We start from the raw sequence: 11,552 nt of genomic DNA on the forward strand, positions 1-11,552 counted from the left end.
CAGCCCCCTGAACCTCACTCATCTAATCAGTGAAAATCTATTGCTAATGTCTCATCTGCTAATTAATGACCCTCATCTAGAGCAGATTTAAATAGAAGTGTTTGAGATGCTTGAGGAGGCGGCTTCTGGAGTTGGGACTTCTGATTAGAGTACATCAAATGCTAACCAGCCTCCCCCGGGGTGTGCATCCCCGATCAGGGAACTGCCAGTGTTGATAAACTGCCCCAGGGTGCTGACTCAAGGTAACTTGCCTCCCTCTTTATTACCATCCTTGTTCATGTAGCTGTTAGACCATTATAACCAGAAGTTCATGTTTCTAAGAAAGATCACATTTCCTTTCTTTCTTTTTGTCTTTTCACTATTAACAAAACCCCCAACTCTATTCAGATGTTACTAAAGTTCAGGGGACAGTGTTTTTCTGCCCTAGGATCCTCCTGGGGAAGCCACCTTGCGCCCAGCCAGCATGTCTTCTTAGACTCCTCTGCCCTGTGCTTCTCAGTCTTTCTTTGTTTCTTTATAACTTGGACCATTTTGAAGAGCACCAATCAGGCATTTTGTAAACTGTCCCTCAATTCGAGTTTGTCTGGTATTTTTCTCATGATTAGACCAGAGCTACAGGCTCTTGGAAAGAATGTTACACCAGTGAAGCATCCTTCTCATCACATCACATCAGGGGGCCTGAGAGAGTGTTTTGGTATAGGCAGCACTTGCCAGGGCCTTCGTCTCCCTTTCCATATTCCGTTCTTTGGATGAGTCTTTGGGTCAAGCCCTCAGCCAATTTCAGGGGGGTGGGGTTGTTTAAGCTTCTCCTTCTGGAGGGGGACTATCTGTTTATGTTATTTGTAATTTTTCTGTAAGGGACATTTATCTTTTCTTCTTCTTTTTTTTTTTTTTTTTTTTATTTTTTTTTTTTGTAGAGACAGAGTCTCACTTTACCGCCCTCGGTAGAGTGCCGTGGCCTCACACGGCTCACAGCAACCTCTAACTCTTGGGCTTATGCGATTCTCTTGCCTCAGCCTCCCGAGCAGCTGGGACTACAGGCGCCCGCCACAACGCCCGGCTATCTTTTCTTCTTCTTAATTTACCCTTGCAATTGTTTCCATCGGTGTGGACTCAGGCATATTTATTTTATACTTTGGGTTGCAATCTAATACCAGATTACTTATTTATTTTTTCTGGTTGTTCAGGTTTGGCCATGAGCAGTTCTTTCAGACTGGCTTAAGGTTTAGTTTCCTATTGCTTCTGTAACAAATTATTATAAACCTTATGCTTAAAACAATGCAAATTTATTATCATAACAGTTCTAGAGGCCAGAAGTCCAAAGTGGGTCTTACCCAGCAAAAATGAAGGTGTTGGCTGGGGTGTGACATTTTGTGCAGGCTCTAATTGAGACTCCCTGTGCTCACCCTTCCAACTTCTGCAGGCCTCCTGCAGTCTGGGATCTCAGGTTCCTTTCATCTTCAAGGTTGAGAATTCCATCACTCCCACCTCTACTTTCATCTCAGACTCTGCATGTCCTGCCTCCCTCTTTTACACATAAGGACTCTCGTGATTGCATCGGCCCTGCAGGGACCAGGAACCCTCCCTATTTCAGTGCTGCCATAGCAGACTCAGCAAAATACCACTGAGGCAGTGGGTGGGGGCTTAAAAAGCAGAAATTTACTTTTCCTGATTCTGAAGGCTGAGAGATCTAAGAAAAGGTGCTAGCTGATTTGCTTCCTGGAAACAGCTCTTTTTCTGGCTTGCAGGTGGCACCTTCTCACGTTGTCCTCACATGGCAGAGAGAGGGCGTGAACAAGCTCTCATAAGTTCACTAATCCTGTCAGATCAGGGCCCTACCCTTATGACCTCATTTAACCTTATATATATCCTATAGGCTCTATTCCCAAATGTAGTCACATCGGGGAGTAGATCGTCCACCTATGAATTTGAGTGGCACATAATTTGATCTATTAGCACTCCCCATCTCAATTCTCAACTTAGTCACATCTGCAAAGTCCATTTTGCCATATGAGGTAACATAGTTACAGCTTCTGAGGATTGCAGCTTGACTATATTTGCATCATTATTCTGTCACAGCATCTTTGTCCCTTTGCCATACTCTCCTCAAACTCTTTGTTATTGAATGATTTAAATTAATCTCATAGGTCCCAGTGCACAGGGTCCTTGTATGTTCCATTCATAATTATTGCAGCTCCTCCTCCTGGGGTCCTGAGTGGCACAATGTCTTAGGTTGCTGCAAAGCATTGGTCCACGCTGGTTACTCCAGAGTGGCCCAGGGTTCCAGCTCACCCAGTCCACTGCTGCCAAGCCTAGGGCTTGGCCTAGGGGTTGGCATCCCATTGATGTCTTGCCACCCTGGGAACTCCTGGGAGTTTTCTTTTCATCTTCTTCCATTCCCCCTCAGAGACATCATGTACAGGTAGTCCCTGAGTTGCAAACATCCAGCTTATGTACAGCTCACACTTAGGAATGGAGGCTATTACATGTGATAGGTAAATGTACCTGTTACAACTTACAGATTCAACATGAGAACAAATCTTGCAATTTGGAGATTTCCTGTATAATCATGACAATTAATTTACATTTTGCCATTACAGGAAAAGCTGTTGACTTCAAGCAGGGTGTGCTTCTTCAAAAAGTTTTGGACTATCAAGGAAATTACAAGTGGGATGTGGGTGGGCAGGGGAAAAATGAATGAAGACATATTCTCTTAAGTGAAGTATCTCAAGAATGGAAGATAAAGTATCCAATGTACTCAGTAGTTCTATGAAACCAATTTATATTTACTCACACTTTCTTATGAAAAATAGATCACAACTGTAGCCCAGGATGAAGGAGATAAATGGAGTGGGAAGGGAGGGGTGGGGGAAGGTTTGATAGAGGGAGGGTAAATGGTGGGACCACACCTATGGAGCATATTGCAAAGGTACAAGTCAAATCTATCAAGCATAGAACATAAATGTCTTAACACAATAATCAAATAAATGAGACGAAAGCTGTATTAATTAGTTTGATGTAAGCACTCCAAACTGTAAAAAAATCAACACATTGTACCCCACATATGCATAAATGTATTCATGATCTATGTGTATATGACTTAATAAAAAAAAAAGGAAAAAAATGTAGAATAAAACATAATATCTCAATAAATTGTCAGTTAAGCTAGGGAAGGCTTTTGGAAAATAAACTAAATGGAAGACAAAATGCACTTGGAGAGTGGAGATTTTTCTAGTCCAGCTTGGTACTATCAGATGCAAGAAATATTTCTTAATTATGAAGGTCAGTATCAAGTGGGGCTGTTCTAATTTGTTTTAATCGGGTATGAGAAGACATGAGATGGTGAAATGATTGTCATGAGGGAAGACGTTTATACTCACAGAACCCTAGAAACAGCAGGCACGTCACGTCATGCAGGGCCACCTGGGGATGCTCTAGGGCAGCGGTTCTCAACCTGTGGGTCGCAACCCACAGGAACTGTATTAAAGGGCTGCAGCATTAGGAAAGTTGAGAACCACTGCTCTAAGGACAAGCATGGGACAGAGGAAGGAAGGAGAGTTGGCCCACAGCCTTTATTGAGGTTTCATGGAAAGAAATGGATGGGGCAGGGTAGGCGCCCCAAGTGTAGCAATGAATGGTTTGAATAATTTTGGCGGACTGTGGGATTAGGTTAGGAGAGTTTGCTAAAGGAGATGATTGGGTCTGGGGGTTGGGATTGGTAGGCTGCATAGGAAAGACACACTCACAGGGGAGTTGTCTGTCCTGGGAGGGGCAGTCTCTCTAAGGGTAAGGTATCAAATGCCAAAACATCCAAAAAATAAGAAAACATAGTCAAGCACAGGGGTCTACTGGACGAGGAGTCAGCCGATTAGCACAGTAATGAGGGACAAAAAGTAATGAGATTTCTCCTAAGTGGAGTGGTGGTGTTTTCTCAGGAAGATACCTGCATGTCCTATTTGGATACTGAAACTCAGAAGCTTTTGTTCTTTCAAAGTCCTCCTCCAAGAATGAGATGTCGACCCAGTACCATGTCATCTTCAAGGCAAGATTGAGTAGGTTGGTGATTGTAATATTTCTGGCTGGGAATGATGCCATTCTGCTCTGCAAGGCTCCCAAACTCTCTCTGTCCTCCCCAAGAGGGTGGATGACATGATGAATTCCCACAGGCAGAGTTTCAAGGAACACAGGTCTGCCCTGGAATCACCACAGAATAAGCAGATGAGCTCTGTCTCCTGTGTGTCCTCCACTGCCTGGAGCCTATGCCAACTGATGGCTAAGGGAGGGGTCTTCTCTTGAGTCTTTCTAGAAGCAGACCCCGAGACCAAGATTTGAAAACACATTTTTTATTTGGGAAGTAGAAGTGTAGTCAGGATTGGAGGGGCGATTCAGGAAAGGGAAGGTGGCCAAAACAATCTGAGGGGTGAGGGACTAGAGTGTATAAATAACCTGAGGCTCAGGGAGCTGAATGGCATAGGTTAAGCTGGGCTAGGCCAGGCAGCAGTTACAAATTAACCTGGAAGTGTCTGTTATCTAATATGGTAGGGATGGATTTCTTGCTCATGGAGAGTTCAAAGGAAGCTGGGTAGCCTTCTCCAGCATGTGGCCTTGCCACCAGAGCATGTGGTCCCCCAGCAGAGAGCCAAGGAAGCGAGATGGAGGAAGCCCACTGGCTATGTAGAGGACCACAGATGTGTGAGCATTAAAAGCTCTGCTACGCTTGGCACCTCAGCCAAGCCAGAGCCAGTGAATGGGGATAATGGAAACTAGACTCAGATACTTTGGCTTCCGAAGGGCCCCGTGCATTAGGGTCACCCAAGGACCTTGTAGAAAACCGAATTTCCTCATTCCATCTCAGATTCATTGAGTGATTAGGTTGACCCTTATGAAATTGCCATTTAGTTACCTAAACATGGTCAAATATGGGCCACTTCATACGGTATAAACTAAGTAGCTCTCTCGCCTCATGAGCCTTGATAACAAGCTCTCTGTGGTGATTCCGTTGCCCACAGGAGCCAAGGCCCCTGCCCTGAAGCCAGTGCACTGAAACTCCAGGTGCCAGCATCTCCCTGGGGAGGGACGCTGGAGCATAAAGGAACTAGGTGCCCTGACTTTGTGTCACCAAGGGCTATGTCTCTTTTACCTCCCTGCTTCCTGGCCTACTTTAACATTTTTAAAGCGATGCCTTTCTCTCTTTATCATCATTTCTTGTATGTACATTTGGCTTTTGGAGAAAGCCAGCTCACGAGACTCAGGTTCTCCCTTCACTGTAGGCAATAAAGGCAACAAACTCACCCTAGAAAAATTGCTATATTCCTCCTTGCTGAATATCACTAGTCACCTTCAAAATACTCCCCTTGGGAAGCTACCTGCCAAGGCCAGTGCCTAGTCCATCCTTCAGAGCAATTTTGGAACTCTTTTTCTGGAATGGCCATCAGAGCTGTATATGCCTGCCTCAAACACGTAGACACAGAAACTCTCAGGGTCTCCAGTGGGAAAAGAGGCGGCATCTCACAGCAGCAACCCACTGACAGAGTTAAGCTGCATTTATGAAGTGACTGTTTCACTGGATGCTGAGGAATTACAAAGCTTCAAAGATCTTGTTTGCAGGCTAGGGTACCACTTCTCCTCAAGGCATCTTTGAAATGCAAACTTGTTCTCTCAGCAGAGTCCAGGCATCTCAGTCTTTAAGATAAATGCTTCAAACAGGCAACAAAACTCACTTGAATCTGGCGCCTGGCTTTCAGACAGATTAATTATATCGATTGCTGGATGTTCGTTTGCCATCGTGGCCGTCTCTCCCTTGTTGGTTCACATTTGCTTTCTCCAACTGTCACAGCGACCCAGGGCCCTGCCTGGAAATGAACACACACCGATTCAACACACTAACGAACAGGAGGTGACCAGAAACCCTTCTTGTATAAGGAGAGGCCCGGTGATGGCCTTGTGGGATGAAGCTGGAATTCCAAACCCTTTTCTTTTTGATGGGTTTCAGGGGTTCCTTCGGTGCTGGGAGCACTAATGTGCCCCTGAAATGAGCAGATATCTAAGCTGGCAGAGCCGGAAAAGGGCTGTGGCAAGATGAATCCACACCTGTTCTGGTAGAATCTGCTTGGAGCAGCTGAGGATGCATGGTCCTGAGTCTCCATTTGCGCCTCTTACACACCAGGTGTGTGGCTTTGCTTTGGGGCAATCTTAGCTTCTCTCCATCTGTACGGTCTCACCTGAATAATTACAATTATAACGATGGCTGAAGATCATCATACTCTGAAGATTCCCAAGCGTTGCTCTTAATGCCTTTCATCCTCCCAGGAGCAGAGGCCAAGGTGTAGCCAGGTGAGGTGACTCAGTCTGAGATCTCGCACTGGCTGGGGCTAAGCCTGTTGTTGAATTGAGGCTGCACTACCTCAGAGTGGCCAGCAGGGGACCCACAGTGGTGAAAAGTTCTAGTCACAGCGTTTGCCGTACAGTGTACTGGATATGGGAACAGATGCTGGGGCCAGCTAGCCTGTGTCAGATGCTGTGCTACCACTGACTAGTTGTGTGAGCTTGAGCTTGGACAAGTAACTCTACCTTTCTGTGCTTTGATTTCCTCTTCTGAAAAACGTGGCTGATATCTACTTCATCAGGTTATTACAAAGATTGCAAGAAGTAGGGTTTGAAAGCATTCAGAGTACTGCTTTGCACAGGGAAACCATAATGTGTTCATTAAATTACTTGATTATCCTTCATAAATAATCATGCAATTCCAAGAGTTATCAACATCTTATGCTAGCTTATTCAGGTGGGTGTCAGTGATCTCATAACCTTGGGTACAGAGGCTATGACTTGAGTATCAACTGAAATAATTAGGTGTTCCTGGACTGGGAAAAGTGGAAGAATTCTACGTCCTGTGACCCACTGCATCTCATTTTACGTAGCAGTTAACAAGAACACATTCACAATTAATAGTGAAAATTAAAACATAGGGCCTGCTTTTTGTTAATAAGAATGTTCTCATTTGGAAAAAAAAAAAGTAGCAGCTTAATTTAGTCCTTGTGAAAAGCTGTTCTCTGATGGTTGAGGGCCCCTCAGGGTGTATAAGGATGTGTCCCTCAGGATCAGCCTTCCTCTGGATGGTTTTGGCCTTGGATACTTAGAGAGGGTTGGGGTGGGGGGTGGCTCCAGGAGCTTATTGGTGCAGGCTGGGAAAGAAGCATCATCATCTATACTCAGGGCTTGAAAATAAAAATCAGAGCTACAATAAAGGAAATCTCCACTGGCGATCTTGAGAAAATTGAATGAAGCCCTGTTAGGAGCCAGTAGCAAAGGAATGCTCAGAAATGCCTTTAAGGGTTTTGAAAACTGACCTGCACCAGCAAGATGCTTCTGGCAAAATTACGAAGCTGGACCAGCCTGAGGCTTTTCCAGAGAATGGCTATTTCTAGATTAGTGCCTCTTTTTTCTCATCTTGGGTGTATTCCTTCCCAGGTGGCTCCAGCCTGGCTTAGGTCACCTCCCATTGATTCTTGGAACTGGTTCCTGGATGCCTGTTGCTGAGACCACCCCAGGGGCCCAGAACTTCCCTTCTTGTTCCACTCCTGCCCATGGCAGAGCTGGGTGCTGCCAGGCTTGTAATAGATGGGATGTGAGGCTTAGCTTTTATTTGGTAACTCAACATGGCTTGTTTTTATCATAAAAAGGGCAAAAATAAGTAAGGCATAGAGCCACAGAGTCACTGCCCAGATAAGAAGGCTTGTCCACGAGTGAAAAAATACAGACGTGGGACATGTTACCTGGTAGATCAGTTGAAATTATTAGAAATGATCATAAAGATTTTGGTGGCGACTTTGTTTTAGGTGTGGTGCTGGGCACTCCTTATATTTTCTGACTAATTCTTCCAACAATTTATTATTTATCTCCATTTTGCAGATAAGAAAACTTAGGCTCAAGGGACTAGAGGTCAGTCTTACACATCAGCTAGCTTACTAGATAATAGACAAATTCCCTAAATTTTCCCATTACCCTAATCAAAACTACCAGCCAACCCCCAGAAACGGAGCTTCTTAGCTAAACAATAGCTGTGTGCCGATGTGTGAGTGAATTGGGACCAGAAGAATCTTCCAGCTGAGCCCCACCCAAGCTTCCGAGCTTTAACACTACATGCTAAATAAATGGTCATTGTTTTCAGCCACTGAGTTTGGGGCTAGTTTGATATGCAACAAAATCTACCCACTACACTTAGCTTCCAGTCATACCTATTCTCCAGAACTGGGTAGTGAGTAGCCACAGAAGGTGAGGTAGTTGAGTTAAAGCCACATTTTTTTTCTCATGGTCCCCAGAGAGTGCATTTCCATAGGTTTGTGTCACGTTGTCACAGTGCTCTGATTTTATTTGTGAACACCTCATGAGAGCTGGAGTTCAGACCCAGCCCTGACACCACATGCCAAGTCATAGTCAATGATTCCCTTCGCCAATCAGGAATATAACACAGAAAACCGTGCTTTCTAAGATTTCTCCCAGCTCTAATATTTTGTGACTCTGTAATGTATCTGGACAATTTATTCTTAACCACTGAAGTGGCACAAAATCACATGATGTTTTTTTTTTTTTCTTTCCCCATCAGCATAAAAAGAAACAGACCATAAACAGGCTAGTATCACTGTAATAAAATCCCTTTACTGACCATGTAGCAAAAAATGTCTTAACTACAAGAATGCAGGTTTAGGAAGAGAATGTTCAAGTTTTCTGACAAATAAGAGTTTGCATAAAAAAGCTAGAGAATTATTTATTCACAGGCTTTTTGTTGAAATGTATAAAACTGCCTTGCTTTTGGTTTTTCTGCTCATGGCAGGAAAAAGTTTTGGTTGGGCTGACTTCATGGGCTCTATAAAATTTACTCATTTTTTTCATTCATTACTTCAATGAGTGTTTACTGAGCCAGACACTGTTATCATTCTGGGAGCAGGGAATTGAACAAGGAACAGACAAATCCCTAACCCTCAAGGACCTGACATACTAGTGGCAGAAACAAATCCGTGGTTAAGTGTCAATGTCATCTAGTGCTTAGTGCTACGAAGAAAGAAAACTTAGTTGTTAAACAAGGGGGAGATTAACACGGGGTACACGTTTAAATGAAAAGTATACACGTGTGTTACCTTGATAGCCTTCCACTTACCCCTGCAGTTTCTTTCTTTTTATTTTATTCTTCATTTTTAAATTTATTTTTGTTATAGCATTTGTTCCAAGTCCAGCAAGTTTATTGATGTGTTGTTCTGGCCTTCTGCTTCAAAAAGAACAGAACACAAACAACCACCTCCCTCTGCAATATCTTACTCATTCTAAGATGCAGTCATGGGGAGCGAGATGGCCTCAGCGTCCATTGGTGCTCAGCCCAGAGGTATCGCTCATCAGGAAGAATGCCCAAGGATGTGAGAATGAGGAAGAAAATCACTCGTGACAGTCCAATTTGGGGGATAGGGTGTACAGGAGGTGAGAGTCTGGGAACACTCAACTGCCTCTTCCTTCTGCAGGGAACCTCCTGTGAAGGAACAGACACTGCACAGACCTGAGAGCCCTGAGCAGAGGTTCCATCTTACACTGGCCAGTTGTGTGACTTTGGACGCGTCTTAGAACCTCTGTTTCTCCATTTGTATAATAAAGAGAATAATACACTTGAAACAATATAAACAAAAGCATTTTGTTAAAGTTATTTTCTGTCTGAACCATACATTCCCTGGGGCCAAGGGGATTATTATCTTATGTTCACAGGGCTTAGCATGTATCAAGTGCTCAATAAAGGATGGAATAAAGGAATTTGTGAAGGAATGGGCCAGAGAATAAATAAATAAAAATGAAATTGGGTTCTGTGGACCTCAATATCTTCATTTTGCAAATCAGGGCTCCCATGTATAGTTATGCAGGCTGTGCACTGAACAAGGAAACTTGACTGAGCGTGTAGAATCTAAACCCCAGATGCTCCACCTGCCATGTTACATTCTGGCCCAGAGGGAGAAGTGCTCTTTCTATTGATAATTTTCACAAAGGCATCTTATAGTATAGGAGTGGCCAGGTACAAAATCAAGGACTTGGACTTCTTTGCCCTTCTAAATAATTGTGTTCAATCATTATGGATGAGGGCCCCAGAACTATTATTTTCTTTCTTTCTTTCTTTTTTTTTTATTATTGTTGGGGATTCATGTCCATATGACTCAGATTTTCCTTCTGGTTTGGGTACCATTGGATTGGTTGTTCTCACTCTCATAGGACGTGATTTTGAATGATCTTAACATTTCTTGAATGTATTATTTTCTAGTATTTTACGTTTTAAATTCTCTTTGTTAGTGAGTACATGAGCTGCTGTCTCATGGCGTCCTGGCCTACACTTCCTACCATCTGTTTTCCTCCGAGAATAGCATTTGGGACTCATGAAAAATGTGTTCCCCATTCATCAATGAGGAAAATCCATGCCAAGCTGAAACAAACAAAACCCCAAACCCCCCTGGATTTTTCTTCTTAACCTCTCACACTTGTGTTTCTCCTGACTTGATCAGCAACATCAGGTCAAATCAAAGAAAGCAGGCTGATTTAGACAAGACAGAAACACAAAGACAAAAGCCTCCTGCTGAAACTTACCGGGGTGTCATTTAATTTGTCTCTCTTCATTTCTTTCTCATCCTCTGCCTCAGTCAGAGTCCAATCAGGAAAAAGTAACCCCATAGTAATTTGAACAAGAACTTTTACCATAGAGGAGAGTTTCGCAACCTCAGCACTACTGTCATTTGGGGCTGGATAATTCTATATTGTGAGTACTGTCCTCTGCATTTCCGGATGCTTGGAAGCATCTCTGGTCTCTACTCGCTAGATATCAGTGGCACCCTACCTCCTACCCCCACTCTAGTTGTGACAACCAAACTTTCCAGACATGGCCAATGTCCCCTGGTGAAATGACCCCTAGAAGAGAAACACTGCTAAAAGAATTGTTAACTCCATCAGGGATTTTCTACAGAGGCGAAAAGAGCGCTGAAGAATAAATACCTTTATGGCCAAAGAAGAGTCTTATGGGTGAGATAGACTTGGAAGGGACCCCCAAAGCTGGGATGCAGAGCTAGCAGCTCACTGTATGAGGAAGTCCTCTAGGTTACCCTCACCAGGGAGGGTCTACAGTTACAAGCAGGAATCGACACACCGAGCATGGGTGAGTAGAAAATGGGGGAGAAACTCGTAAATAGGTAACACTCCTCGGAGCAGGTGGTTTGAGGCTGGGAGCTGACTGCTGGCCGGGGAGACTCACTGGAAATGCATCTGTGGCTGTCGCGGAAACTCTAGGAGCATGAGTGCCAATGCCCTTCTCCAGCTGGCCACAGATCTTAGTTGGAGTCAGAACCAGCTAAAAGAAAAGGACCAGAACAGTCACGCCTTCTTCCTGCAATGACTCTCCGGCGCCCTCTACTGACAACGCGTAGCATCACACCGGCTTCAAAGAACTGTTTTTGTAGGGCTTGCAAAAAATATGGGCTTTGTGTTACAGTAACCTGAAAAGCAGCAAGTTGGTAATCCCCACATCTTAGTTCTGA

At 44.0% G+C, this 11,552-nt stretch overlaps 1 long non-coding RNA gene across 1 annotated transcript; it reads right to left on the reverse strand.

Moving 5' to 3' along the window:
- Positions 1 to 4,334: 4,334 nt before the first annotated feature.
- Positions 4,335 to 11,074, reverse strand: LOC128591997 (uncharacterized). The gene is made up of 3 exons (XR_008381734.1): positions 9,155 to 11,074; positions 6,091 to 6,221; positions 4,335 to 5,852 (listed from the first exon to the last, which is right to left on the reverse strand). It is a non-coding gene; the product is annotated as an uncharacterized LOC128591997 (long non-coding RNA).
- Positions 11,075 to 11,552: the final 478 nt, after the last annotated feature.

This window comes from Nycticebus coucang, chromosome 8 (assembly GCF_027406575.1).
Source record: "Nycticebus coucang isolate mNycCou1 chromosome 8, mNycCou1.pri, whole genome shotgun sequence".
NCBI lineage: Eukaryota > Metazoa > Chordata > Mammalia > Primates > Lorisidae > Nycticebus > Nycticebus coucang.